The sequence below is a fragment of the Lathyrus oleraceus genome, chromosome 2 (assembly GCF_024323335.1).
Source record: "Lathyrus oleraceus cultivar Zhongwan6 chromosome 2, CAAS_Psat_ZW6_1.0, whole genome shotgun sequence".
Taxonomy (NCBI): Eukaryota; Viridiplantae; Streptophyta; class Magnoliopsida; order Fabales; family Fabaceae; genus Lathyrus; species Lathyrus oleraceus.
This window is the reverse complement of record NC_066580.1, coordinates 64,071,060-64,095,122: the sequence shown is the minus strand read 5'-3', so window position 1 is coordinate 64,095,122 and position 24,063 is coordinate 64,071,060.

The window sequence follows — 24,063 nt, the reverse complement described above, 5'->3', positions numbered from 1 at the left end:
AAATTGTTATTTATTTTTAAGATGATCAAGCAAAGGAATAGAAATATAACCACAAATCACATGAACATAATATATTAAAATAACTCATTCATATCATTCAAAATATTACTTTGTCATTAAACTTTACATTATCTAACAAGAGTTTAACTCATATCGAGCAACTTCACATTATCTAACAAGAGTTTAACTCATATCAAGCAAAGTAAATGTTGAGAAAATAAGTACAATTTTTTTTCACACACCAACAATTTAATGTGTGGGATAAAGAACAATAACTACCAACCAAATGACTTCAAACAAGAGACATAATAATAGGCCAGGATACTAAGAAATAGTTTATTCAATTCTATCAAATCAATATACGTCTAGGGGGAGAGCAACTTTCCTATTCATTATAATTCAAAAGTTGTTACAAGAAAATAACCTTTGGAGTTTCTAAACAAAACCCTATTTTCTATTTAATTGTTTCCCAACCTATCAAACTCTTAATATAAGAATCACACAAAACCAAAATATTTAAAATATTTTCCAAATCCATTTGATAACCCCAAAAGACTGGCAAACCCCAAGAATATAATCATAGGAAATTTTACCTTTTACTTATGTGTTGTGAAAACTATTGATATGTGCAAGTATACACAGACGAATAGTAGCAAGTGATAAAAAATTAAGAGTGTCGATCCCACGGAGATTGTAATAACTTAACTTGAATCTCACATTAAAATCTTGTGAATATCCATGAACAACATGTAATAAATAATAATGGGTTGTCACGTATTCAGGTTGAAATATAGTAAGTGATAAGTGATGACGAAAAAGTTAAATCAATAATGAGAGGTATGTTTGGAAATGATCCATCTAATGAAGTTAATATTTTATGTGTGTCTGATTATATGTCAAGACTAATGAGGCAGAAAGTGATCTAGTGGTGTATGTCTACAACATCAAAACATATGCATTAAGTCAAGGGAACAACTCTCGTGGTCTCACAATAACATTGAAACATGTCTATTTTTAACTCATGATTTCTCCTATAGTTGTAGTCATTTATCTCTAAAGTGACTAATATAGTGAATATGTTTATCCTATTATTTCAACCATATTTACTTATGAAGCGTGTTGGTTAATAGATCTCTTAACACTTAACCAACTTTTACCTATTTCTAAGATGATCAAGCAAATAAACATATGTATAGCATTATTTCACATAGTATAATGCATCACTTCAAACCACACCATTTAATACAAAATACTACTTTTCATTAAATTTCACATTGCCCAATATAAAGAGGTTTATCTCATGATGAGCAAAAGAACTACAACAACACAATTTCTTATATTCAACATTTCTAAACACTATGAAAAGAAAATATAAACCTAAGGATGACACTCTACTCCTTGCAATCTTACAATCAGCAAGACGCGAGTTCTATCATGCTAGGATGCTCAACACTTCTTCAGTGAGGGAGAATAGAAGGAACTCTTTACTACTGGTCCAAACTTCTTCTTCTTCTTCAATAAGATGTTTACCTGTTCTTAGGTGATTGTTAGCTTGAGATTTTCTTCAAAATCTACTAAAAAGGGTTAGACTTTTATTTAGTACCTGATTCTAACAATGCAAAGGTTCTGAACCAATCAGAACCTAAAACTGTTGAGTCAAGGGTTTTGAAGAAGCCAGAACCTGACACTCTAAAGTAAAAGTTTCTGAAGTCACCAGAACATAAGACTCTAAAGTCAAAGGTTATGAAGAAACCAAAACCTAATGCATCAGGTCATAAGACTATGAAAGGTTTAGAACCTAAGGTCAAGACTCATTCAAGACAACAAACTTCTAAATCAAAAGTCTTGAATGATTCTAAGTCTTTCCATATGAGAGCAAATGTACAAAATAAGAGAAAACCTATCAGAACTAATCCTAAAGGACCCGTAAGACTATGGGTACCTAAATCTGAAATCATTTTTGCTACAGATATGCTTCAAGGGAGAATCAAAACAACAATCATTGTACCTGGATAATGGTTGCTCACGACATATGACAAGAGAAAAGCATATGTTCCAAACCCTCACTCTGGAAGAGGGAGGAACTGTGGGATTTGGAGGAAACCCAAAAGGGAAGATAATTGGTATAGGTACTATTGGTAACTCCTCTATCTCTATTAATAATGTCTTGTTAGTAGATGGACTAAAACATAACCTACTTAGAACAAGTCAATTTTGTGATACTGGTTATGAAGCCGTGTTTAATAAGAATATATGTACAATCATGAATGAATGATAAATATCTAGTGTTCAAGGGTAAAAGGAAAAGCAATATTTATAAAATTAATTTTTCTGAATTAGCTGATTAGAAGGTACTTTGCCTTCTATCGCTGAATGATGAAAAATGGGTCTGGCATAGAAGGTTAGGTCATGCTAACTAGAGATTAATCTCTAAGCTTAACAAGTTGATTCTTGTTAAAGTGTCAGATCTTAACTATCATTCATATGCTCTCCGTGGAGCATGCCAAATAAGAAAAATTAACAAAACCTCTTTTAAAACAAAAAACTTTGTCTCTACCTCCATACCCTTAGAGCTACTTCACATTGATTTATTTGGTCCATTAGTACTACATCAATCAATGGGAATAAATATGGACTTGTCATAGTTGATGGCTTTAGTAGACGGACTTGAGTTAAATTCCTTAGAACCAAGGATGAATCATATGATATGTTTAGTGTCTTCTGCATACAAGTACAAAATGAAAAGAAGTCAAAAAATTTAAAAGTAAGGAGTGGTCCTGGATGAGAATTTGAAACTGGACCTTTTAAAAGCAAGGAGTGATCATGGAGGGGAATTTGCAGACAAAGTGAATGTTGAACTAGATTATCGAATATATATATTGCACGAAATTATCATAATAGATCATAATAGCTTTTTGAATCAGACAATGCAACTCTAGAAGCAGATTACATAACCAACAAGATCCTAACACCACATGTGCAAAACAATTGTATTCAACCTCAACACTAGAGCGAGATAATGTCAGTTTGAGTTTGGTGGAAAAGGAGAGTAAGTTGTTAGGAAGAAACACACAATAATCATAAGTGGATATCCAAGTATCCATACAACCTCCCTACTTTGCATATGTGTAAGTAATCAAAGATATAATAGATGATGAATAAAAGTGCAATCCATATTGACTAATGCCTTAAATGTAGTGCAAGATACACCTAAGATCATATATGTGAATATCCATCAAGTTATGCATAAATAAAAAATGTGTCATACCACATAGGAAATGTCCGACTTTGTGAATATGAAATATTGTAGAGTGCCTGCACGACTATGATAAATAGATGGATCCTCATCATATGGAAAGCTAGTTTTGGTGCTAAGCTTTAATTTTATATCAACCAGGGTAAGGTATGGCTAACATGAGGACATATTAATACTAGACCCGACCCTGTGTAGGAGCAACAAGCTCTACCACACAGGGCCCCAAATTTAGGAGGCCCCAATATTTTAAAAGGTTCAATTTTTCCATTAATATTAATAGACATAAAAAGTTCTATAATAAAAACCCAATAAATTAAAAAAATGCTATCTGAAAATCCAATACATAAAAAAATGAGACTGATCAAAAGTTAAAATAATTATAATTAAATATATATTTTAATTAATATTATAATTATATTTTAATGCGTCATTTTTAATTATTATGATTGTATTTAAAAAAAAAATCAGGTCCAATTTTTAAATTAGAACGGGGCCTCCAGATTGATTGGGTCGGTCCTGACTAGTGTAACACCCTGCTAACTACCCCAAATAATTATTTAAAATAGCAATACAAAATCAGAGTAATTTATGCACCAAGGGTGTCACACAATATTTCACACCAAAAATATTTAGTCATGCTCTTATTTATTCAAAACAGCAATTTGCATAATTTCGCAGCGGATATAAAGTCAATTCAATCATATCAAACATGTAACACATTACATGTAAAATGGTTCATCACCAACAATAAAACATTCAAAATGTTCCCTCCCGATGTTACATCTATTAGAGCATGACCCACTACGAAGACTACACTAGACTCCAAGCATTAGTCTCTATGCAACTCATTTCTCGTTACCTGAAAAATAGGTGTAAGGGTGAGTCTCTCAATCAATATAACAAGCATTATAGAACAACATGTAATGCTAAGTAAACAACACATTAATCACCCCAATTGCACACGTATTCAGTAACAACACATCAGTTCAAATATCAACATAAAGCACAAGTATACTCTCAATTTATACTTGACAACAACACACACCCACACGTATAATATTGGAATACATCCATTCATATTATACGCCATACATAATTTAATGCAATGAGACTCCATGCATGCGGTACCGACTATTCTTGAACATATAGTTCAACTTCACCGACCAACTCCAGGTACGGCTACCAAGCTCACTAGTCCCACTCATTTGAGACCTAGTGACTCACATCACTAATTCCTCACCATGGGAATTAGCTACCACCCCAAGGGCCATGCTATGCACGCTAATTCACCTAGCATGCAAATATCAACAACAGTCCAAAATGACTAACATCACTAATTTCTCACCATGGAAATTAGCTACCACCATAAAGGCCACATATGCATGCTAATCATCTAGCAATGCAACATCACAACAAAATCCACAAATGGACAATATGCTCACACTCTAAGCCATAAACAGTCCATTCACCACACATACGTAACATATATATTCATAATATTATGCACATCATCACACATGTATCAAAACATGCATCAAATCATCATATTACATCAATTAATTCAATCACAGTATTAGCATACTCTACTAATACCGATACTGCTCAAAACAGCGGGAATTAATCCCTAATACATCACCCACGGGCATAGGCAACCATCACTTAGGCATACCACATTTTAATTAACAATTTTTCTCTTCTGCAACAGCGTTAACCGGTTAACGCCCTGGGTTAACCGGTTAACGCAGCACAACACGCCTCCTGTCTCAAAACTTAACAGTGTTAACCGGTTAACACCCTGGGTTAACCGGTTAACGCAGCACAAACAGCAATATTCACAGATCACAACAGTGTTAACCGGTTAACGCCCTGGGTTAACCGGTTAACGCAGACAAAACAGCACATTTTCACAATTCAACACAGTGTTAACCGGTTAACACCCTGGGTTAACCGGTTAACGCAAGACAGAAAGCTGTTCCTGCGCTAACACACAGCAGAAAGCAGAATTCTCCGCATTTTCCGCTGTTGGAGGACTTCCGGACCTCCGAATCCAATTCCGTAAAAAGCTCTACGTCCAGTAAATTACGACACACTCATTTATGGGTTCAATTACAGTTTTTACACAACTTATTCATACAAATATTCAGCACTCATCAAATCCCAATTAGGGTCAATTCAAGGTTATCACTACCTATTACATATGATCCCATAATACCCGTTAATCAACGATAAACCCCCCTTACCTTAACAATCCGGCAAAATCTTTGAGCTTCAAGCTTTCGTTCTCCAACCTTTGCTCTTCAGCTCCTCTTCTCTGCCCTTTTCCCTTTTCACGATGCTTCTCTGTTTCACGTGAATGTTTTTCTTCCAAAATGAGAACTTTTCCTTATTCCAACATATATATATTTTCCAATAATAATAATCCAAAAATAATAATAATAAAATTTCTAATTATTCAATTAAATTAATAATTACATTATTAACTCAATTTAAATAATTATTTTATTATTATCGGGGTGTTACAACTCTCCCCCACTAAAAGAGTTTTCGTCCCCGAAAACATACCTCAAGCGAACAACTCTGGATAAGACTCCTTCATCTTACTCTCCAGTTCCCAAGTCACGTTGCCACCTGCTGGTCCTCCCCAAGCTACCTTCACCAAGGCAATCTCTTTACCCCGCAACTGCTTCAACTCTCGATCCTCGATCCTCATAGGTGATGTTTCAACAGTCAGGTTATCTCTCACCTGTACATCATCTACTTGGACAACATGTGACGGATCATGAATGTACCTCCTCAACTGAGACACATGAAAAACTTCATGCAAATTCGCAAGCGACGGCGGTAAAGCGATACGATAGGCTACTTCTCCTATCCTCTCCAAAATCTGATAAGGACCAATAAATCGAGGTGTCAACTTCTTCGACTTCAAAGCTCGACCAACACCAGTTATCGGAGTGACGCGAAGAAACACATGATCTCCCTCTTGGAACTCAAGTGACTTCCTCCTCTTATCGTGATAACTCTTCTGACGACTCTGAGCAATTCTCATCTTTTCCTGAATCATCTTAATCTTTTCCGTAGTTTGTTGAACAATCTCCGGTCCAACCACAGCACTCTCACCGGACTCATACCAACATAAAGGTGTCCGACATCTCCTACCATACAAAGCTTCAAACGGTGCCATACCAATGCTCGAATGAAAACTATTGTTGTAGGTAAACTCAATCAAAGGTAAATAACAATCCCAAGCACCTCCTTTTTCCAAAACACAAGCTCTCAAAAGGTCCTCTAACGACTGAATCGTCCTCTCAGTCTGACCATCAGTCTGCGGATGATATGCAGAACTCAACCTCAGCTTAGTTCCCAAAGCCTTCTGCAAACCTTCCCAGAACTTCGAGGTAAATCTAGGATCTCTGTCCGAAACAATACTTGACGGAATACCATGCAAGCTTACAATCTTCTCAATATACAACTCGGCTAATCTCTCTAACGGATAATCCATTCTAATCGGAATGAAATGAGCCGACTTCGTCAATCTGTCCACGATCACCCAAATGGCTTCAAAATTCTTACTTGTCCTCGGTAAACCAGAAACAAAATCCATACTGATACTGTCCCACTTCCATTCTGGAATAGCCAACGGTTGCATTAGCCCAGACGGCTTCTGATGCTCAATCTTTGACTTCTGACAAGTCAAACAGGAATACACAAAACTCGCAATTTCCTTCTTCATTCCCGGCCACCAAAATAACTTTTTCAAATCATGATACATCTTCGTAGCTCCAAGATGAATACTCAACCCACTACGATGTCCTTCTTCAAGAATACTCTTCTTAAGCTCGGTAACATCCGGAATACACACCCGATTACCAAATCTCAAAACACCATTCTCATCAACCCTGAATTCACCACCTTGACTTTGATTCACTAAAGTCAACTTATCAACCAAAAGCATATCGGATTTCTGACCCTCTCTGATCTCATCTAGAATACCACTTGTTAACTTCAACATTCCCAATTTAACACTATTGTGAGTACTCTCACACACCAAACTCAAGTCTCTAAACTGCTCAATCAAATCCAATTCCTTAACCATCAACATAGACATGTGTAATGATTTCCGACTCAACGCATCAGCTACTACATTTGCTTTACCCGGATGGTAATTCAAACCAAAGTCATAATCCTTCAGAAATTCTAACCATCTCCTCTGTCTCATATTCAGTTCTTTCTGATCAAACAAATACTTTAAACTTTTATGGTCACTGAAAACCTCAAATCTCGATCCATACAGATAATGCCTCCACAACTTCAAAACAAACACTACAGCTGCCAACTCTAAATCATGTGTCGGATAGTTCCTTTCATGAATCCTCAGTTGTCTCGAAGCATAAGCTATAACCTGCTTATTCTGCATCAACACACCACCTAAACCCAACAATGAAGCATCACAGTAAACTTCAAATGGTTCCGACGAACTCGGTAATATCAGAATAGGAGCAGTAGTCAATCTTCGCTTTAACTCTTGGAAACCTTCTTCACATTTCGAGTCCCAAACAAACGCTTGCCCCTTTCTAGTCAACACCGTCAATGGTAACGCCAACTTGGAAAATCCCTCAATGAACTTCCTATAATAACCAGCCAAACCAAGGAAACTTCGAATTTCAGCAACCGACTTCGGAGCTTCCCACTTAGATACCGCTTCTATCTTAGAAGGATCAACAGCAACACCACCTCTTGAAATCACATGACCAAGAAAACTCACTTCTTCTAACCAAAATTCACACTTCGACAGTTTAGCAAATAATTTCTTTTCCCGTAGCACTTCCAAAACCACTCTCAAATGCTCGGCATGCTCTTCTTCAGATTTCGAATACACCAAAATGTCATCAATAAACACCACCACAAACTGATCCAAGTACGGATGGAAAATCCTATTCATGTACTCCATAAATACTCCAGGCGCATTAGTCACACCAAAAGGCATTACAGAATACTCATAATGTCCATACCTCGTTCTGAAAGCAGTCTTCTGAATATCCTCAGTTTTCACACGTATCTGATGATACCCAGATCTCAAATCTATCTTGCTGAACACACTTGCACCAACCAACTGATCCATCAAATCATCAATCCTCGGCAAAGGATACCGATTCTTGATCGTCACTTTATTCAGTTGCCTGTAGTCTACACACAACCTCATAGTACCTTCCTTCTTCTTAACCAACAACACTGGTGCACCCCACGGTGACACACTTGGACGAATAAACTTCTTATCCAGCAAATCTTCCAACTGACTTTTCAATTCAGCTAACTCAACAGCAGACATACGGTACGGAGCCATCGATATCGGTCTAGTACCAGGTACCAAATCAATTGAGAACTCAACTTCACGCTCTGGCGGTAACTCATTCACTTCTTCCGGAAACACATCAGGAAAGTCACACACCACTGCTAGATCACGAATCACCAGTTTATCTTTAGCCTCTAAAGTCGCTAACAGCATAAACAACTCTGCCCCATCTGCTACTTCCTCATTCACCTGCCTTGCTGATAGAAACAAATCCTTTCCTTCCTCAATCTCAGGAAATATCACAGTCTTATCAAAACAGTTGATAGAAACTCGGTTAAACACCAACCAGTTCATACCCAAGATAACATCGATCTGCACTAATGGAAGACACACAAGGTCTATCCCAAAGCCTCTACCAAAAATATTCAAAGAACAATTCAAACAAACCGAAGTAGTAGTCACTGAACCCTTTGCAGGAGTATCAATCACCATACTTCTAAGCATCTCAGATATCTCTAATTTAAGTTTCACAGCACAATCCAAAGATATAAAAGAATGAGTAGCACCTGTGTCAATAATAGCTATAAGAGGAAAGCCATTAATATAACACGTACCTCTGATCAAACGATCATCTGCAGAAGTCTCCGAACCTGATAGAGCAAAAACCTTGCCTCCTGACTGATTCTCCTTCTTCGGCTTAGGACACTGTGGACTGATGTGACCCACCTCTCCGCAGTTGAAGCAAGTCACAGTCTTCAACCGGCAATCCGCAGCCAAATGGCCACCTTTACCACACTTGAAACACTTCTTCTCAACACTAGCACACTCATGAAAACGATGTCCCGCCTGACCACATCTGTAACACTTAGCAGGAGCACTAGAGTCCCCCCCACTAGGCCTCTTCATCCCACTCTGCTTCTGAAAACCCTTGCCAGCTGCATACGGTTTTCCACGATCCATCTGATTCTTACCCTTCCTATCAACCCTCTGCTGATAGCTCTCCGCTCTAGCCTTGGAATCCTGTTCAAAAATTCTGCAACAGTCAACCAAGTCAGAAAACACCCTGATCCTCTGATATCCAATAGCTTGTTTGATCTCAGGACGCAACCCGTTCTCAAACTTCACACATTTCGAAAATTCTCCAGCAGCCTCATTATAGGGAGTATAGTACTTTGACAGCTCGGTGAACTTCGCAGCATACTCAGTAACCGACCTGTTACCCTGCTTCAATTCCAAAAACTCTATCTCTTTCTTTCCTCTGACATCTTCTGGAAAATACTTTCTCAGGAACCTTTCCCTGAACACAGCCCAAGTGATCTCAGTATTCCCAGCAGATTCCAACTCAGTGCGGGTAGCAACCCACCAATCGTCAGCTTCCTCTGACAGCATATGTGTACCGAACCTGACCTTCTGGTTATCAGCACACTCAGTTACTCTGAAGATCCTCTCGATCTCCTTCAACCACTTCTGAGCACCATCTGGATCGTATGCTCCTTTGAACATTGGAGGATTATTCTTCTGGAACTCACTCAGTTGACGAGCAGCTCCCATTCCCGCAACATTCGGATTCCCTCCAAGTACTCCAGCCAGCATACCCAGAGCCTCAGCAATTGCAGCATCATCTCTACCTCTTCCAGCCATCTCTATTCTGAAAGTCCAACAAGTCAAAACAATAAGTACTGATAGGGTTACACAACACCTATCCCGTACAGGGAAAACAGAATAATTACGACTCGATACGACCGACTATGCTCTGATACCACTAATGTAACACCCTGCTAACTACCCCAAATAATTATTTAAAATAGCAATACAAAATCAGAGTAATTTATGCACCAAGGGTGTCACACAATATTTCACACCAAAAATATTTAGTCATGCTCTTATTTATTCAAAACAGCAATTTGCATAATTTCGCAGCGGATATAAAGTCAATTCAATCATATCAAACATGTAACACATTACATGTAAAATGGTTCATCACCAACAATAAAACATTCAAAATGTTCCCTCCCGATGTTACATCTATCGGAGCATGACCCACTACGAAGACTACACTAGACTCCAAGCATTAGTCTCTATGCAACTCATTTCTCGTTACCTGAAAAATAGGTGTAAGGGTGAGTCTCTCAATCAATATAACAAGCATTATAGAACAACATGTAATGCTAAGTAAACAACACATTAATCACCCCAATTGCACACGTATTCAGTAACAACACATCAGTTCAAATATCAACATAAAGCACAAGTATACTCTCAATTTATACTTGACAACAACACACACCCACACGTATAATATTGGAATACATCCATTCATATTATACGCCATACATAATTTAATGCAATGAGACTCCATGCATGCGGTACCGACTATTCTTGAACATATAGTTCAACTTCACCGACCAACTCCAGGTACGGCTACCAAGCTCACTAGTCCCACTCATTTGAGACCTAGTGACTCACATCACTAATTCCTCACCATGGGAATTAGCTACCACCCCAAGGGCCATGCTATGCACGCTAATTCACCTAGCATGCAAATATCAACAACAGTCCAAAATGACTAACATCACTAATTTCTCACCATGGAAATTAGCTACCACCATAAAGGCCACATATGCATGCTAATCATCTAGCAATGCAACATCACAACAAAATCCACAAATGGACAATATGCTCACACTCTAAGCCATAAACAGTCCATTCACCACACATACGTAACATATATATTCATAATATTATGCACATCATCACACATGTATCAAAACATGCATCAAATCATCATATTACATCAATTAATTCAATCACAGTATTAGCATACTCTACTAATACCGATACTGCTCAAAACAGCGGGAATTAATCCCTAATACATCACCCACGGGCATAGGCAACCATCACTTAGGCATACCACATTTTAATTAACAATTTTTCTCTTCTGCAACAGCGTTAACCGGTTAACGCCCTGGGTTAACCGGTTAACGCAGCACAACACGCCTCCTGTCTCAAAACTTAACAGTGTTAACCGGTTAACACCCTGGGTTAACCGGTTAACGCAGCACAAACAGCAATATTCACAGATCACAACAGTGTTAACCGGTTAACGCCCTGGGTTAACCGGTTAACGCAGACAAAACAGCACATTTTCACAATTCAACACAGTGTTAACCGGTTAACACCCTGGGTTAACCGGTTAACGCAAGACAGAAAGCTGTTCCTGCGCTAACACACAGCAGAAAGCAGAATTCTCCGCATTTTCCGCTGTTGGAGGACTTCCGGACCTCCGAATCCAATTCCGTAAAAAGCTCTACGTCCAGTAAATTACGACACACTCATTTACGGGTTCAATTACAGTTTTTACACAACTTATTCATACAAATATTCAGCACTCATCAAATCCCAATTAGGGTCAATTCAAGGTTATCACTACCTATTACATATGATCCCATAATACCCGTTAATCAACGATAAACCCCCCTTACCTTAACAATCCGGCAAAATCTTTGAGCTTCAAGCTTTCGTTCTCCAACCTTTGCTCTTCAGCTCCTCTTCTCTGCCCTTTTCCCTTTTCACGATGCTTCTCTGTTTCACGTGAATGTTTTTCTTCCAAAATGAGAACTTTTCCTTATTCCAACATATATATATTTTCCAATAATAATAATCCAAAAATAATAATAATAAAATTTCTAATTATTCAATTAAATTAATAATTACATTATTAACTCAATTTAAATAATTATTTTATTATTATCGGGGTGTTACAACTAGCACATTGAATAATTTCTTCATAATTTTTATGAGATAAGAACAGGCCGCCAAAATTTCAGCTGACACCAATGCTATAAAAATAGCTAAGTGGTTCCAAGACTTTCATAAAAAATTAATAACTGAGGAGTGATATGATATATTTGCAAAGATCATCAATAAAAGTGGTGATAATGTTGTCTTTGACGTCTAGAAGAAGATATGACCTACAAGTGTTTTATTTGGTAGTTTTGTGTGTGTGTGTGAGAGAGAGAGAGAGAACTTGCTTTGAAAGAAATTAATAGATGAAATATTACCTGCAAATTGCTTGTACCAAGCTCTAGGGACTTATTTGAGCCGATGTAAAAACAAAATGTATAAGTTGAATCCTTGAACTCTAATAATTGATACATTTAGATTGTTTTTGTAAGTTCACCATGTAAGAAATGATTTTTAACATCCATTTGATGAAGGAGCCATGTTTCAGAGAGAGTGAGATTGGTCACAATTAAATGTTTGTCGGTTTAATAACCGAGTTAAAGGTCTCTCCACACAATCCATTCCAACCTATTAACCTACACCATCATCTAAAAGTCGAGATTTATAAAAGAACCTTCATATTTTTTTTAGTGTATTAAAATACACATAGATCGAATAACACTAACATCAGGTGGACGAAGAACTAAATACCACATCGTATTTTTAGTAAGAGCGTTAAATTTATTATCCATAACCATTTTCCAATTTGAGTTTTTGAGTACAAACATGTTTTACGAGTACATGGAGATTTTGTAACATGTTTGGGAAGGCCACATTATTTGTGGTTGTGTTTGAAGATACTATGTTGGCTCCTCCTGAACGATTTAGTTTTTGAACTCAAAGTGGATTGGTAAATGTGAGAAAGATGTTGAGTTTGATCTAGACGTGGGTTGAGATTTGTAGGAAATGGTAGTGATTATTTATATGGAGAGATACTCAGTTATGGGAAGGGGGAGAAAAACTGAGTGGGAGAGAGAGGGGCCGAGGATATGATATTTGTGTCAGTAGGTGAATTTGTGAGCCAAAATCATCTAGTAAATGGTTAATTATGTAAGGTGAGAAACCATTTTCTAAAATATTGTATGTATTGGGTGTTGGAGTATATATCTTGGAGAAGGGAAATTAGATTTCATCAAATATTACATGGTGACAAATAATAATTTTATTGGATGATAAATTATAACATTTGTAATAACATGGATCTTATGGATAACCTAAGAAGACACAAGGCGTGGAATGAAGTTGAAGCTTATGTATCGTAGTATAATAAAATAAAGGATAAGATAAACAACCAAAGACTTGTAGGCAAGAATATGATAAGTTTAAGTTTTTCTAGTATAATATTTGAAGAGTTGGTTGAAATTTGATATTTTTGTTTTGCAAAACATATTTAAGAGATATGTTGTCATATGCAAACCATGGTGCCAAAAAGACAACGATAATGAAGCATTAACTAATAAAGTGTGGACGAAATTGTTAATGGAACAAGTTTTTCTTTTGATAATACCATATTGAGAGGGTGTGTAAGGACAAGAGAGACACAAGAAATTTCGTCTGCTTCATTTTTTTTTTGAAATTGACCATTGACATATTCTCTATCATTGTTACATTAAATGTTTTTAAGTCTATGTTGAAGTTAAGTATTGATATATGTTTTTTATTTTTGAAAGGATGAATAAATTTGAGATTTGTTTGAAATTGAAAAAGTCTACAAGTAATTTGAATAGTCATAAGAAAAAGCACATAATATTTGTGGTTCAAGGAACTCAAACCAGGAGATGTCCATACATCAATATGTAAATTATCAAATGACATATAAATATATTTATGAGAATCAACAAATGACAATTTAACATGTTTATCAAGAGGATAAGAATGACAAAAAATTGAGTTGGCATGTTTACCAAGAGAAGAAGAATGACAAAAACTTGAATTGACATGCTTAGTTCTAGTACATTCAATCAATTTATTTCTCACGAGGGAGTCTAAAACAGGTGCACTCAGGTGACCTAAATAGTCATGACAAAGGAAAGATGACAAAGTTGCAAGAGAGAATGGTGACTTGACTTGTGTGTTTGTGGTGGTGGGGGTGGTGATTGTATATAGCTCTCCTTGGATTTCACATCTCATTAGTGTCACCCTTTATAGAAATCCTTCACAGAAAAATCAAATGGATAAAATTTAATAGTAACTTAATTATCCTTAATGCATTTACGAACAAAAACTATTTTTTTTCGATAATTATACCATTTTGTTTGCTTAAATTAAAATAATACGAGAGATTACCTTTTGCATATGTCATATGAGATGTTGCTTCAGTGTTTTTGTATCACGATTAATTAGGTTGAGAAAGGATGATAGTATGAAGAACCACTTATATGTTGATTGGATTGTGTTGAGACCAACAAACCTTGTTGCTAAAGCCTAGTGGTGTCATTTGGTCAAGCTCAATTGTAGGAGTGATATGGTCAACAAGAAGGGATACATGTATTTGTGACGAGGGAATCAGAATTCTCTATGGAGCTTGAGACAGTTGCAAAAATCTTTGGTGGAGGGAAAATCCTCCAAGTTGGTGTTGCTGAATTGGTTCTCGAGTTGAACAACTCCAAAGTGTTTGTTGACTTGGAACATGGCCGCAATACGGTTCCAACACTATTTGACAGAGTCGTCAATCACAAGTATAAAGATGAGGTTATCTTGTGAAACAATGACATACATTCATCGTAACACACGGCCGCTGCCCGCATCGAGATGATTCAAAAGTTTTGTGTCGTTGTTGTTCGTAGCAGCTGTCGCTTAACAAGTTTGCTCATCAGTAGACGAAATAGTGTGATCAAAAATGTTATGAATATGTGCTTGTACCTTGAAGAGAGCTGATCAATTGAGATGAGAATTATTGTCTAATGTCACCGATATGATGGATATGCCATTGTTAATGGAGAAATCAAAAAGGGATTTGGAGGGTGTCTTTATTGGAGGTTGACTGGTGGTTGATGAAGTGTCATCGTCACTAGAGATTGAGAAGGTGTTGACTATTGAGATGGAAACTGGTGCAACGGCTAGGAGAGGTTTTGGACTCAAACAGTAGCAGATACCAGATAATAGCAAGATACCATATAAGGAGATACCATATAAGAAATATATTCGATGATTATAATAAAAAATATATTTGATGATTATAATTGATGGAAGCTTCTTATATACATCACGAAGACTCATAATACTCTTAACCATTGACCACCTAATAAATATAAAGATATAAATGAACTTATATACACCATGAAGAGAGTTTTTTTTTTTAATATCCAGGTTTTTTAAAAAAATTTCAAAAATAAACATTTTTTCAAAAAAATTACAAAATTGGGCAATTTTTGCCCTAATTTTGTACATAGGCGCCACCCTAGTTGGCGCCTACCCTTAAAGGGTAGGGCAAGTCGCCACTAGGAGTGGCGCCTACACTCTATTTCTTTTTTTTTTTTTTTTTTCTTTTTTTTTTTCTTTTTTTTTTTTTGTTAATATTTTTTTTTTTAATTTTTTTTAATTTATGAATTTAGATTTATTATAAATTATATAAATTTATATTAATACATATATATAAATAAAATTATTTACAAGATTAATATATATATATATATATATATATATATATATATATATATATATATATATATTAATTTATATATATATTAATTAAATTTATAAGTAATTAATATTATTTATAAATTTTTGGGAAAATTAGGGTTAATCATGTTAAGGTTAATTTATCAAGTGCGACACTAATTAGGGTTAAGTAGATTGGTGTACAACCCAGATCTTTTCATATAAATAAAGTGTTATTTCCTTGCATTTTCTTCACCACTGTTTCCTATCACTTTCTCTATCAAGTTGAGTTCATGGCATCCCCAAGACCGTCTTCATGGCAGCGAACATCATCAAGGCGCCCGGATCCTGAACAAGTAATCTTAAAAAGGGATGGGCATGTTATTTTCTCGCCTTTGAAACCCCCAATGGAGATGAAATTTTGGAACATCCGTTCGTTGGACCAACTAAAAAGGTCCTTGATGTCTTGGTTAGAGGGAGATTACGAACCTGGTGAAGTCATCAGAAGGATTCAGAGGCTTAGAACAAGGTTCTCATTTGAAACTGGAGAAACGATACGTTGGTGGGTTGAAGTTGAAAGCGACATTGATTGCATCCAAATGATGCATGGATCAGACGACATAGTGTTAACTGTTGTAATTTCTTAGATTTTAATGGTTGTTTGTCATGTTGTTGTTGTATTTGTTATTGTTCTAGTACTTGTTCTTGTTTTAGTACTTGTTTTTGTTCCAGTATTTGTTTTTGTTTTAGTAATTGGTGTTGTAATGTTAGATGTTTGTGTTTGTTGTTCAAGTGTCATCTTCTATTTGGAATAAAAAGTAAACTTTAATGATAAATAGCATTGGTACACAGATTTATGAATATGAAAACTAAGTTGTGGAACTAGATCCACGATATGGACATTTGTTCTTATTATGCCCTAGTTGTCTACATATGCTACACTTCCTCTGCATTTTCTCTGCGACGTCCATTTCAGTTCTAATGCGCCTGCTATTTGGGCGACCACTTTTATTCCGCCGCATTGATTCGTTGTGCCAAACAATTTCCCCGTCATACTCTGGCCAATACGCCTCCAATGCTACCACCGGAAAGGGATTGTCGTATACATTGAGCAATGTTGCGACTTTGTAGATGGGAGACACTAGCGATAATGCATCGAAGTGGCTGTGTGAACACGCTGCAATGACATGGGAACAAGGCATACGATAGGCCTGAAATTGACCACAGTCGCACCAACGGTCTGGTATTAGGACCCTATACTCTTGTCTGGGCAGCCCTTGGTTGTGGTCAATTATTTCCTTGACACTAAAAGTGTGGCCATGGCGGTCGAATTCCGTAACCCGATGGCTGCTGGCTTTGGCAGATTCCTGCCTCATAAACTTCATGCAGGCATCACTATATACCTGACTCGTCTGCAACACTTCATGCCAGCGCCTGCCTCTTGTTACGAACAACGTTGCCATCCAAAAATAGGTCGCACTCACCAATGCGGTTACCGGGAGGTTACGTATGCCCTTAAAGACGCCATTCATTGATTCCACAAGATTTGTTGTCATGTGGCCCCACCTCACCCCATCGTCGTATGATCTAGTCCACTTCGCTCTGTCGATATTATCGATCCACCTCCCTGCATCAGAATTTGCCAACACTATTTCCCGGCGGTAGTATTGGAATCCAGGTTGGTTTAATGCATACCCCGCGTTTATTAAATGTTGCTTCAAGAAGTTATCCTTGAACTCCCGCATAAAATTTTGAGCAATATGCCTGATGCAGTAGACATGGGTAGACGGGGGGTCATGCCAACCATTTGCTGGATTATTGTATGCACTGTCTATTGAAGCGTGCCTGTCAGAAATCACACAGATGCCAGCTTGTGGAGTCACGTGCGTTCGGAGATTCTTAAGGAAGAAACTCCAAGCAGCAGCCGTTTCTCCTTCTACCAATGCAAAGGCTATTGGGAAAATATTAGAATTTCCATCTTGTGCGACCGCCATCAGTAACGATCCTTTGTATTTCCCATACAACCAAGTGCCATCGACTTGAACAAGTGGTTTGCAGAATGTAAAACCGATGATGCAGGGACGGAATGCCCAGAAAAGTCTATGGAATATTCCATTACCTTCTAGACGAGTTCCGTCAGGGGATTGTGCCGGCAAGGTCTCCATTATAGAAACCGTCCCAGGTGAATACAATCGTAGTGCAGCCAGGTAGCGTGGTAGTTGTTTGTATGACTCCTCCCAGTTACCGTATACCAGTTCAATTGCCTTGGTTTTCGCTAACCAAGCCTTTCTGTATGACGGTGTATATTTGAAAACAGCCACGCAATGGGAGATAATTGTTTTGACCTTCAGTGACGGGTCAGCCTCAACTAGAGGTAATATGGAATGGCAGATCATATCATGGCTAAGTTTGCGATGATCCTGTGCCATGTTGGTGTTGACGCAAATGTGAGCTTGAGAAATGGACCCTATCACCCACGCATTATGTTTCTTCTTGTACGATGCCATCAACCTATACCCACACTCCGGATTTTTGCATACAATAACGTATCTTTCCGGATTTGATTTGATAACATCGTAGTCAACACAGTTTTTCAAGTGCCAGTTCTTTATTGCTAACAGACACTCTTCCTTGGTCCGAAATTGGTCACCCTTCTTTAAGTCCTCATCAGACCTCATATATGGGTTGTAGAACATATCTGATGAGGGCTCATCCTCGCCCAAGTTAAGTGTTGTGAAGTGCGCAAGCGGTGAGTAGCGTTGCGCTATAGGTATTTGAACTTGGTCTTCGTCTTCAGAATCACGGTTCACCAAGTCATCAACCACGTCTTCAGCATCATCAACCACATCGTCTTCAACGTGGTGCTCAACATCTTGTTCGTCATCAATCACAGGATCAATAACCTGTGACTGAATATTCTGAGTTGGTTGAAATTGTTCCAACACAATGTACAACACTATGCATTTGTAATCAGAATACTCATGGTTACGAAACATGTTTTTGTCTCCATGTCATTTTGAATCAATGACTTATAAAACTTGACAGAGTTGTTTTCTGAAAAAAAAGGTTGTTGATAAAAAATTTGGGACACGGGTTGTCTTAGTTTGGACTCAATCTTTTTCTTCAGATAAGAGAAGTCAGCTCCTCTATTTAGACAAAAACGAGTGCATTCGGTGTTTCTAAATAGGAAGCCAGACATATCACATTCATAAGTCTCACCATTGACGTGAGCTTTGATTTTGTATTGTGATGAAGATGCCATGTTTTGTGAAGGTTTTGTGAAGATATTGTGATGGTTTTGTGAAGATATCGTGAAGGTTTTGTGAAGGTTTTGTGATGATATTGTGAAGGTTTTGTGAAGGTTTTGTGATGATATTGTGAAGGTTTTGTGAAGATTGCTGTGAAGATATTGTGAATACCTTTGTGAAAATGTGTGTGAATATTTATACTGCAAGATTCCGACACATCTTTGCATGCATGTCTTCAACCAAGCCTTCCCCAAGAGCAACGCATGCAAAACTTGGACACATGTAAAGCATGCAAGAACTTGCAGGCAACGTGGAGCTGCATGCATGTAATAATTTTGCCACGTCTACTGCCTATCCATCAAATGTATTCTCCACATAGTCTGAACTTAGTCTCAGCTTTAGCTTTGCTTCCACCAAAAACTTAAACTTCTTGAACTTCCAATATTGAATATCACACTTCCAATACTAAACTACCTCTTTTTTCCATTATGTGTTTAAACAACCTGATTAATTATTTTAAATAATATTCCCACGCATGCCTGATTATTTTAAACAACCTCTTTTATTCAATTTTATTTAAGCTTAATTATTTATTTTAAACAACCTGATTATTTATTTTAAATAATATTCCCACGCATGCCTTCCACGTGTCACACCTTTGCATCATCAGATTCCACCAAGTCTTCCCCATGACAAGACAAGTGCAACCTAGTCTGCACCAATGCATGCCAACACTACCACCTAGCCTGCACCTATTCTGCAAGATTCCCACGCATGCCTTCCACGTGTCACACCTTTGCATCATCAGATTCCACCAAGTCTTCCCCATGACAAGACAAGTGCAACCTAGTCTGCACCAATGCATGCCAACACTACCACCTAGCCTGCACCTATTCTGCAAGATTCCCACGCATGCCTTCCACGTGTCACACCTTTGCATCATCAGATTCCACCAAGTCTTCCCCAAGACAAGACAACTCCCACCTAGTCTGCACCAATGCATGGCAACACTACCACCTAGCCTGCACCTATTCTGCAAGATTCCCACGCATGCCTTACACTTGTCACATTTTTGAATCATCAGATTCCACCAAGTCTTCCCCAAGACAAGACAACTCCCACCTAGTCTGCACCAATGCATGCCAACACTACCACCTAGCCTGCACCTATTCTGCAAGATTCCCACGCATGCCTTCCACTTGTCACATTTTTGCATCATCAGATTCCACCAAGTCTTCCCCAAGACAAGACAACTCCCACCTAGTCTGCACCAATGCATGCCAACACTACCACCTAGCCTGCACCTATTCTGCAAGATTCCCACGCATGCCTTCCACTTGTCACACCTTTGCATATTCAGTCTACTTGAAAACGAGTATAAATAGAGGGTCATTCTTGCAAGTTTTCATCAACCACTAACACTTTTATTCAGAGAACTCCGGCGAAACTTCTCATCCACCAAGCTTCGTTCTACATTGCAGTCATGTCTCTTCTTACCATGGGCCAAGAACACAGAGGCACTAGGGCAAACATTGCCTCATTCGTAAGTTTTTCTTGAACATTGCCTCTTTCGTATGTTTGTAATTTGTTTTTTAAAAGTCCAATCTAATGATTGTTTATATTGTTTGTTTTTAAAGGATCCCAAGAAATTTCGTCAACGTTCACACCCTATGCCTTATCCAGACCCATGGTGCGTACCTTACATAGAGCGTGCGGGTTTCGGTCATGTTATGCATGTCGTAAATGCCACAATTGATGTCAAATTCATTTTGGCTCTCTGTGAACGTTGGAGACCTGAGATGTAACACCCTTCTAAAATACCCCAAATATTTAATTAAAATAATAAAATATCAATCAGAGTAATTATGCCCTGAAGGGTGTCACACAATCATTTCACACCAATCATCAAAATATCCTGTCATGCTCATTTATTTAATCAAAATAAGACATTTTTGCATAATTCGCAGCGGATACAAAATAACAACATTCAAATCATGTACTACATTACATGTAAAGTTGTTCAACAACCAAAAGAAAACATAGTAAAACATCCCATCCCGATGTTACATCTACCAGAGCATGACCCACTAAGGACTACACTAGACTCCAAGGACTAGCTTCTATTCAATCACTGCTCGTTACCTGAAAACATAATTGTAAGGGTGAGTTCCTCAATCGATATAATGAGCATTATAAAATATCATGTAATGCTAAGTCATATAACACATATCATCACCCTAATCAGATTACACATATTCAGCAACGGCAATATCAACTCATAATCATCACCATCATCATACTCAAACTCAAAACAACCATAAAACACACGTATAATATTGGAATACATCCATTCATATTATACGCCATACATACATATATTATGCAATGAGACTCCATGCATGCGGTACCGACTACTCGTGAACATATAGTTCAACCTCACCGACCAAATCCAGGTACGGCTACCAAGCTCACTAGTCCCACTCATTTGAGACCTAGTGACTCACATCACTAATTCCTCACCATGGGAATTAGCTACCACCCCAAGGGCTATGCTATGCACGCTAAATCACCTAGCATGCAAACATCAACAACAATCCACAATAACTCATCACTAATTCCTCACCATGGGAATTAGCTACCACCATAAAGGCCACAACATGCATGCTAATCACCTAGCAATGCTACATCATCAACAACAATTCAAGAATAGATATATGCTCACACTCTAAGCCATAAAACAGTCTATTCACAAATGCACACATAACTGATACATTCACAGCATCATGCATACCATCACACATCATCAGTATTTTATCACATAAGCATATCATATCATGCCAAATAACAACCACAGTATTAGCACACTCTACTAATACCTATACTACTCAAAACAACGGAAATGATCCCTAATATATCATACATCATCTGAATTATGTTACTCAGCTGAACAGTTAAAAACTGCACAACAACAGCTCAGGAAAATCACAATCCTGCCCATACGCGTATTGCCTAACCCCATACGCGTATGGCCCATCTCCTGACCAAAACCCATACGCGTAACACCATCTCATACGCGTATGCTACGCGTATCACTTCCCCATACGCGTACCAACAGAGACCAAAACACGTTCAAAACATCATCTTCCTCATCCATACGCGTATTGCCTAGTGCCATACGCGTACCAGACCACCTCATACGCGTATTGCCTAGTGCCATACGCGTATGACCAGAAACCAGAATTCCAGATCTGCTATGGCTTTCTCTGCTACGAGATCTATCCAATTCAACCTTCTACAGTCCAATTTTACACAATAATCGTTCATATCATCTAACACGACTCATAACCTATTCGATCTCACAAATCCTAACACTATTGCATCTAATTCCTACGAATTTCCTCTCAATTGTAACCCAATTTCGTTCATCCAAAGAGTTCACAATTTCATCATAATCATCCAATTCAGAGGTAAATCAATGGTTTATCACTACCCAGTACATATTATCCCATAATACCCATTAAACGATGATAAACCCCCCTTACCTGAGTTAATCCGGCGAATCTTTAAGCTTCAAGCTCTTCCTCCCTTCAACCCTTGTTCTCTGGCTCTCTTTGCCCTTTTCCACTTTTCTGTCTTTTTTTCCTTTTCACGTGAAAAAATAAACCTTTTTACTAAATGGGACCTTTTCTAAATTCCAACTTTTATTCCAATAAAATAATAACCCAATAATAATAATTCCAATAATAATATTCCAATTATTTAATTAAATTAATAAATATATTATTAACTTAAATTAAATAATTATCTTATTTTTATCGGGGTGTTACAACTCTCCCCCACTAAAAGAGTTTTCGTCCTCGAAAACATACCTCAAGCGAATAACTCCGGATAAGACTCCTTCATCTGACTCTCAAGTTCCCAAGTCACATTGCCACCTGCTGGTCCTCCCCAAGCTACCTTCACCAAGGCAATCTCTTTACCCCGCAACTGCTTCAACTCTCGATCCTCAATCCTCATAGGTGATGTTTCAACAGTCAGGTTATCTCTCACCTGGACATCATCTACTTGGACCACATGCGACGGATCATGAATGTACCTCCTCAACTGAGACACATGAAAAACCTCATGCAAATTCGCAAGTGACGGCAGTAAAGCGATACGATAGGCTACCTCCCCTATCCTTTCCAAAATCTGATAAGGACCAATAAATCGAGGTGTCAACTTCTTCGACTTCAAAGCTCGACCAACCCCAGTTATCGGAGTAACACGAAGAAACACATGATCTCCCTCTTGGAACTCAAGTGACTTCCTCCTCTTGTCGTGATAACTCTTCTGACGACTCTGAGCAATTCTCATCTTCTCCTGAATCATCTTAATCTTTTCCGTAGTTTGTTGAACAATCTCAGGTCCAACCACAGCACTCTCACCGGACTCATACCAACATAAAGGCGTCCGACATCTCCTACCATACAAAGCTTCAAACGGTGCCATACCAATGCTCGAATGAAAACTATTGTTGTAGGTAAACTCAATCAAAGGTAAGTAACAATCCCAAGCACCTCCTTTTTCCAAAACACAAGCTCTCAAAAGATCTTCTAGGGACTGAATCGTCCTCTCAGTCTGACCATCAGTCTGCGGATGATATGCAGAACTCAATCTCAGCTTAGTTCCCAAAGCCTTCTGCAAACCTTCCCAGAACTTCGATGTAAATCTAGGATCTCTGTCCGAAACAATACTCGACGGAATACCATGCAAACTTACAATTTTCTCAATATACAACTCAGCTAATCTCTCTAACGGATAATCCATTCTGATCGGAATGAAATGAGCCGATTTTGTCAATCTGTCAACAATCACCCAAATAGCTTCAAAATTCTTAATCG